This window comes from Oreochromis aureus, linkage group 3 (assembly GCF_013358895.1).
Source record: "Oreochromis aureus strain Israel breed Guangdong linkage group 3, ZZ_aureus, whole genome shotgun sequence".
Classification (NCBI taxonomy): Eukaryota; Metazoa; Chordata; class Actinopteri; order Cichliformes; family Cichlidae; genus Oreochromis; species Oreochromis aureus.
The window spans coordinates 124,029,212-124,037,790 of NC_052944.1; the positions used below are offsets into that span (position 1 = coordinate 124,029,212).

Sequence of the window (8,579 nt, forward strand, 5' to 3'; positions counted from 1 at the left end):
CACTCCCAGTGACAAGTGAACCTTTAGAAAAATCCGTCAGAGAAACAACTCTGGCAGAATGGATGGCAAAACTACTAGAAAATAAGGATATTGTTTTGAACAATAAACTGCCGTAAGACTCTCTAGTCTCTTGCAGGTTGAAACCAAGTGTTATTGACAACACCCACAGCCTGTAAAATTGCAGAGAGACCATCTTGGATACATCAGAGCCACTGCAAAAGGTTGAGGTCCCGGGAAGCCCCGACACCGAGGAGGAAGCGCCACGCTTGGTTGTTTCGGGGGTGAGGGTGGTAAGTGCGTTCTGGGGCCCCGTGAGGGTAAGCCCGCACTCCAATCTCTATCCGATCAACTTTAGGCAGCCAGGTGTAGGTGTGAAGGGGAACCCTGATGGTTACCTTGACTACAAAGCTCACCCTTACAGGACCCCAGCCGATGCCAACAGCAGCTGAGCCACGAGGCAGACAGAGAAGATGGACGTACGACAACTTACACCTAATGGACATGACACAAGATCACATCCATCCTTGGATGGAAAATGCCTGATACAGATATGTGTTTAACAAAACCACAGAGAAAGACTGTTGTGTTTGCTCGCACATGCCGAGCATATTAACACAGCCATGTATGGGAAACACCCTGGGACAGGTGCACTAATTCTGATTTCCGACCACCTTCAGAGTGACTTTTGTAAAGTGCACAACAACAACAACAACAACAACAACAACATCGTCATCCTGATCCAGGAAGAAGCCCTCAACTTTAACAAGTTTAAAGAGACTGTTGATCGTCATTGAATTTTTCTTGATTTTATTTTGCTTTTCTTTACTTATGTTATTCTTTGTTTGAAGCTGTAATTTCACAGATGATAAGTTTGTCATTCACAGCATACGCAGATGTACCAAAACCAGTGAAGACTTCTTTTCCTGTTTTTCAGATGAAGATGAAGTGTAACTAATGATGTAGTAACTGAGAATGTGAAAGACAAGTAGTTACTCACTGATGAATTGTACATTTCACTTCGTGATCAACAGGAGGGAATGTTAAGAGAATATTGTATAATATGATCAGCTATATGAAATGTACCTTTTGTATCTTATTATTAAGGACATGTCTAAGTGACTTTTCACCTAGTAACTTGTGTGCAGCTACTAACCGATTCCTGTCTTCAGAGAACAGAGAAGTGAAACCTCAGCTCTTTTAGAAGAACATGCAAATGTAGTGAAGGGGAAAAACCCGCGGCTCTAAATGACGTTGTTACCTTTATACACACACACACACATACACACACACACACACACACACTCACACAGAAAAGTATAAATAAAGGACGCGGACAGTCGTGGGGCGCAGTTCGTGCGTTCCATGACTGCCCCTCGCGAGTGAAAAACTTCTGCAGTGTTTGTGTGTTTTCTAAACTCAGGAGTCTTGGCTAAAGAAAGAACGGCAGGGTGATTTAAAGAAATCCCCTGTCATAATGAAAAAAAAAAAGAAGTGACAGTTTGTGTCTGTGAGTGTGTTAATGTGGAAAAAAATGACAGGAAGGTGGAGGCAGCAGACTTTCACAACAAGAGTTGTTTTTATTTTCTGTTGCTGGCTTGTTTTTCTTACTGTGTACTTTTCTTTTAAATGGGAGGAGATATTTAGGAGTTACTGCTCTTTGTTCAGTACTGTCTCCCCTCTAAAAAAAAGCTGCAGGTGGCACAGTTAAAGATGTAAGATTTTCATTAGCAGAGACACAGTTAGAAATTAGTCCATCAGAGGGACGGCTGAGGTCAAACAGCTGGACACAGAGAGACAAACATCTGTGCTTTGACTGAAACCATGTCTGTGTACAAAGAGAAACCAGTAACTCTTATTTGGTAATATGGTATAGAAATACACTAAATAAAAGTAATGATCATTTTTTATATTAAAACTTTAAATTTGAGATGTACCTGATAACTGATTTCTAATTATCTGTTCGTGTTTTCACTAATTTAATATGTTTGGTCTAATGAAGTCAGTCTGAATATCAAACCCAACAACCTTTGTGTTGTTGTAATAACTACTTCCTGTTGAAGCAGATCCAATATTCATAACAAAGGATTTATAAACAGACAGAAGCCAACAGGTTTAATTCAGTTCTTACTACATCTGTGCATCCACCTGCACTGTAATACTTAAGACCCTCCAACAGCTGCTTACACTCAAACAGATGTGTCAGTGTGACAGCAGGTACTGTGGACCACTGCTCAGGCTGCAGGAGAGCTGATAGAGCAGCTTCACTGGTGGCTCCTCATCTCTAACCTACAGTAAAAACATTATAACATCTTAATAACATAAGAGCTGCCCAGTCCTTTTCAACACTAAAATCTCCTTGTTGGCTGTCAGCTGTGGTTGAGCAGGATATTTGAGGTGTTTAAAATATGCTGGAGAAACCTATTAATATATGCTGTGGATGAATAATCTCAGTTGTTCTCCTGACTGAAGTTTGGCCCGTGTATAGCATCCTGCTATGCAATTGCATTTGTCTCTGACCACCAGAATCACTCACGTTAACTTTTATCGAGTGGAAAAAAAAGCTGGCGTTCATCCTCCAGCTTCACTGTGGTAATGTTATGCTCCCATAGCTGTGTCGCTAGCAATCACTTAGCACAACATTATATACCAGGTAGTCCAACTTCAGTAACCCTGCAAACGCCACTGCTGTTTAGTTTCCTGTCTTCATTTATGTTGGAAGTGGTAGCAGAGCTGTATGTTTTAATTAGTTTCAAAAATCTCTCAGTCAGAACATGGTATGTCTTGTTTAGGTGGAAACTAGCGAGCTAACTTCCTGTTAACTTCTAACTCCGTTAAATTTAATAAATTCTGTTTTCATGGATACCTGGATGTCTTAATTGATACACCTGGTAAAGCAGCGACGCTGATGATTTTATTAAAGATGAAACAATTTAGAACGTTTTTAACTCTCAGTGTTCGTTTGAGTTTGGGAGCTGAAGAGGATGGAGTTTTGGACCCAGATTACTCCGCGAAGCTCCTCACTACAGCAGCCGTAATGCTCTGACAATCCATCAAGCAGTGCGGCTTACCAAAGTTGTAATAAAACATTTTTTAACAGATTTCTGCACGCCCAAATCGGTTCGAGGTCAGTAAGCACAACCAGAATTCATACATAAGGCACACTCTCGATTTTTGAGAAAATTAAAGGATTTTAAGTGTGCCTTATAGTGTGGAAAATACGCTATATGGAAGAAAAGAATATATCGCGATATATATCGTTACCGCACGTGCTTCAAAGTATTCTGCGATATGGGTTTTAGGCCATATCGTCCAGCCCTAGGCTGGACTCTGTCTCAGTCTGGAGTTGTCCCTGGTGAGAGGCGGCGGGCTGGGGTGGGTATTCTAATATCCCCTCGGCTTGCTGCCGGTATGATGGGGTTTTTCCCGGTGGATGAGAGGGTTTGTTCCCTGCGCCTGTGGGGTGGAGGAATGGGTCCTGACTGTCATCTGCGCTTATACGCCGAGTGGCAGTTCAGAGTATCCAGCCTTCTTGGAGTCCTTGGGTGGGCTGCTGGAAGGTGCTCCACCTGGAGACTCTGTTGTCCTGCTGGGAGACTTCAATGCTCACGTGGGTAATGACAGCGAGACCTGGAGGGGCGTGATTGGGAGGAACGGCCTCCCTGATCAGAACCCGAGCGGTGTTTTGTTATTGGACTTCTGTGCAAATCAGTTTGGCCATAACAAACACCTTGTTTGAACATAAGAGTGTCCATAAGTGCACGTGGCACCAGGACGCTCTAGGCCGCAGGTCGATGATTGATTTTGTAATCGTTTTACCAGACCTGGAACCATATGTTCTGGACACTCGGGTAAAGAGAGGGGCTGAGCTGTCAACAGCATTCCGAGGGAGCCTGGGGACATTGAGTCCGAATGGACCATGTTCAGCATCTCCATTGCAGAAGCTGCTGCATTGAGCTGCGGCCGCAAGGTGGTTGGTGCAATTAACCCTTTAAAACCGGTCGGAGCGGGCACGCTCGGTTTTGCGTAACTATTTTTACATCCCGGTAGCTCTGCAACCACGTAAGCTAGCGCAATAATTTTTTTTGCATATGAAACCGGAGGAGTTGTGCTTACATCTTATGCCATCAGCTTGTCCTAGGTCACAGTTTCCTTCCACATATAACTTTGCAAAAACTGCATAAAAAGCGCTTGCAGCAACAAAAAAATAATATTCCAGAAACAAGCTTCGCCGATCCGATCAGCTGTTCACAAGACTTCCTAGGTTGGAATAGACGTCAGCGCGAACTTTCACATGACCGTCATGACCTGCCCGAAACAAAAAACAAAAACGATTTTCAATTTTTTTTTTAGTTTATTGCACTTTTTTGCAATTTCTGTAATTACTATGCACTTAATCCATACATATTATTAAAATTTGGGCTATAATGGTTGTATTGATGTATAGCAACTTGAAATGCTCCCAAAAATGGCACTACAGCATGTAAAAATATAATATAAGCTCTGGCGCACTTGGTTCTATGGTAGGTCTTAAAGGGTTAAAAGACTGTTTTAAATTTAATACAGTAACTTTTGTTCAGTCTGAGAAATGTAAAACCCTCTTTGTTTCAGTGTGTACGCTCGGCTGGAGCAGAGCCAACATGTCGTGATATTTTAAACAAACCTGCTGAACTGAAGCTAAACACAACCACAGACAGCAGTGTTGCTATAATTTTATGATTTCTAATTAGCTTTTATTTGTGTTTCTGTTTCACTTTGTGTTTTTAATTCATGTAGTTTCCAGAGTGAGTTTCAGTTTCTTTCAGTTTAGATTTTAATTTTTATTTATTATGTATTTATGGTCTGAGGCTGCACTGATTTAGATTAATGCAGATTTTATAATAAAATTCTGAATTCTTTGTAGTTTTTTATGTGCAGTTTTCATCCATCCATTCGCTTCACTTATCCTTTTCAGGGTCGCGTGGGGCACTTGAGCCTATCCCAGCTGTCTTAGGACAAGAGGCGGGGTACACCCTGGACAGGTCGCCAGGAGTGATGGTAAATTCTAGATTCTTTTTACTGAATCGAGATTCCATGAGTCACTCACCAAAGTGAATCGGGTTATTTGAGTCATTTGAGGCACTGAGTCATTTTCCCACAGAGTGCAAAAAATTTATCTTATAGAACAAAAAAGAGCAAAGAACAACTATTTCTAAAGGGGAATTTTATATTTATTTTTATTTTATTTGTATTTTCCTCAAATGTGTCAAATATATATTTTTATATATATTTAAATGTCCACTGAGCTGTGAGCCAGGGGCGGTAATGCGCCTTAAAATTGGTTGCCAAACAAGAAGAAGAAGAAGCTGGAGGGAGTGAGTGAGTGAGTGAGTGAGTGAGTGATTCGTTTATGCTACGATTCAGCACAGGAAAGGAGGGGATCAGTAACTCAAATGTGCTGTTAGCATGTTAGCAGAGCAATACTACTGTGAACTGAGGAGCTATTGTCTTGACGTGAGCTTTTATTCAAGTTTTTTTTTCTTCCAGTTCAGAGCAGAAATGTTTTTTTTTTTAAGAAACTGGCTGTTGTTTTTTCCACACAATTTTAATTATAAGCTAGATATATTTCTACTAATGAAATTAGTTTGCTAACAGCAACAGGGATGAGTCAGTGAATGAGTCAGTTGGACTTGTAAATCTTGATTCACGAGTCAGTAAAGTGATTCTGGAGTATTGAACGATTCGTTCATGATTCGCACATCACTAGTCACCAGTCTGTCGCAGGGCTAACAGATAGGCTGTATCCCAATTCATGGTCTGCAGCCTTAAAGGCCGCATTTTAAGGCCGATTAGGTCACAGCAACGCGACGAAGGCTGTCCCAATTCAAAGGCTGCTCGAAATGCGGCCCTCAAATGCGTCCTTCATTTCCCTGAATTTTAAGGATGTGGCGGTGTAGACTTTGTGCCCCAACATATCCCAGAATGCATAGCCCGGTGGTGGGTGTGGATAATTTTGCGGAAAAAAAAATGGCGGGAGCGGGGCGGCCAAAGAGCAAACTTGTGTAACTTGTGTAACGAAGAACATTAAAACATTACTGTTGGCAAAGTTATGTGACATTAGCGATGTTAGTACTAACTTGGTTTTACAGCCTTTACTTTAAAATATACGCTGTCCAATAGTCGACCGTAAACTTACAGAGAATGTGATGATTTTATGGATATTTAAAGTAAGCACTGAGAGAAATTTAGTAATGCCAACATATTAAAAGAACATTATTTGTCTCTTATATATAATACATTTATATCAAATCAATGTCAAAGAAACTTGTCTTTGAGTGAAGATTTAAGGTGACAGGAAATATAAATAAATGCAGCTTGAATCTTTACTGAAGCTCAGTATTTGAAACAGAGTTCATTATAATAACTAATAATGATTAATATAATAACTAATATTGGCCATATTATATTTATAATACCAAAGTGAGATGACTTTAGTCTCATGAACAACATCAGGTAATTGTTATTTACTAACTAATCTTAAAATGACTGTTCAGTACAGAAATGAAGCCCAGAAATCATGATTTCACAGTCCCGTGGTCTCAGCCTCAGATACTTATCAAATCACACAAAGCTCATGTAGAAACAAACAAACAAATGAACAAAAGATTTTCTCCTTCATTTCTGTCAAATAATGCTGTATGAAACGTTTCCAGCTGTTAGTGTCATAGCGACGGAGGCTAGACCGTTCCATTTCACAAGCCTCGCACTTCCGGCCTTAGCGGTCTTTGAGTACACGGCCCTTGTGGACCGTTAAGGCTGCGTACTTTAAGGCTGCAGACACTGAATTTGGACACAGCCCTAGACACAAACAATGATTCGCACTCGCATTCACACCTATGGGCAATTTAGAGTTTCAACTTCACCTATCCCCACAAACTGCATGTTTTTGGACGGTGGGAAGCCGGTAACCTGGCTGGGTACCGGTTCTGACAAACCATCCTACTTTGGCAAAACGTCCTACCGTAAGTAGTTTATGCACATTTTTGCTGTCACAGAGTAATTCCAGCACCAATTTAAGTAGGTATGACGGTTTTCCACCTAACTTTACCCGTTAAAGTATGCTTGGCAATTAATTTTACCCCTCAGAGTATGTGTGTAGCTGTTATTAACAAAGTTAGGATGATTTGCCACTGAATTTTAGCTGTTAAAGTATGCTTCTAGCGCATACTCACAAAGGTAGGATGGTTCGCCACTTAAATGTAGCTATTAAAGTATGCTTCTTGCTCAGATTAACAAAAGTAGGACGATTTGCCACTAAATTTCAGCTGTTTAAGTATGCTTGTAGGTGACATTCACAAAGGTAGCATGGTTTGGCAGTTAATTTTACCGGTCAGAGTATTTTTCTAGCTAATATTCACAAAGGTAGGACGGTTTGCCACTGAATTTCGTGTTGTGCACATGCGCAGAAACAACGGGTAGGATGGTTTGCCAGGCAGGATAGATTCCCAGAACACCGGGAGGGAACCCACGCAAGCACGGGGAGGACAGGCAAACTCCACACAGAAAGACCCCGGACTGATGGTGGAATTGAACTCCTTACTTGCTGTGCGGCAACAGTGCTAACCACCACCGTGCTGTTTTTATTTTTATTTTAACTTTCTTTTAATCTAGTTTTAGTTGTGAGTTCAGTTTTTGTGAACTACAAGAACTTTTGTGTGTTTTGTAACACTTCTTCCTGTTGGAGCAGAGCCAAAAGTTTGTGACGTAGTATTTTTAAGACCGACATGTTGAATCTGAGTCTAACACAAATTTATACTAAACACAATTTACAAAGTCCTCTATCTCTCCTGCTGTCCCTGTGAATATAAACACCCAAAGCTCATGACACATTCAGTGTGTTTTCTCTGATACCCGGAGTCTGACAACACACTAACAGCAAAGGGCAGACACACTTGGCGTCGTCAGTAAACATTACACACTGACTTTAAAGGAGAGACCGGAAATACAAACACACACAGTTTGTTGTGTGAAGAAATCAAACATGAGCTGAACAAACAGTAAAGTTCCTAAAGACAAACTGTTAAAGGAGGACACAAAGCAAACTTACAGTTTCTTCACCAACAAGCTCCACTCCACGAAGTTCAGGAAAGACTAACTTTGGGAAAGAAGGAAACACCCAGAGAGGCGTTTGAGGGCACTCGGAAGAATGGAAACACGGTGTGCTCAGGAGCACTTCGGAAACTCCCAAACCTCTGGCAGTTCGTGATTTATTTCTGCTTGTTTTCTTGTTTAAAACACAAACATGTGTCATCACTTTGTTGTTCTTCTTCCTGCAGCGTTTGAATATTTCAGCACTAAACTGATGTTTCTTCAAAACTCATTTCAACCTGTTGAAGTCATGAATGAAAGTGCAGACTGAGAGTGGATCACATGATGTTTAAGGTGAGTCATGTGACATGTTCAGTATTGTCACACATGTCTAGATTGTCCCTGATATCATAACTGCTCAAACACTGATGATTATATTTGAAGAATTATTACTGATGCAGCAAAGTTTGAATGGAGCTCTCTGTCTGTGCTGATTTGTCGCCCTCTGGAGGTCA

The 8,579-nt window shown here is 40.9% G+C and overlaps 1 protein-coding gene across 1 annotated transcript in view; it reads right to left on the reverse strand.

Annotated features, from left to right (window-relative positions):
- The window catches only part of LOC116327351 (ribonuclease inhibitor-like), a 28,179-nt gene extending 20,059 nt beyond the window's left edge, over positions 1-8,120 (reverse strand). Inside the window, exon 1 of the mRNA XM_039608496.1 lies at positions 8,084-8,120. The gene's annotated coding sequence lies outside the window, so the exon portion shown is untranslated. The remainder of the gene's footprint in view (positions 1-8,083) is intronic.
- Positions 8,121-8,579: the final 459 nt, after the last annotated feature.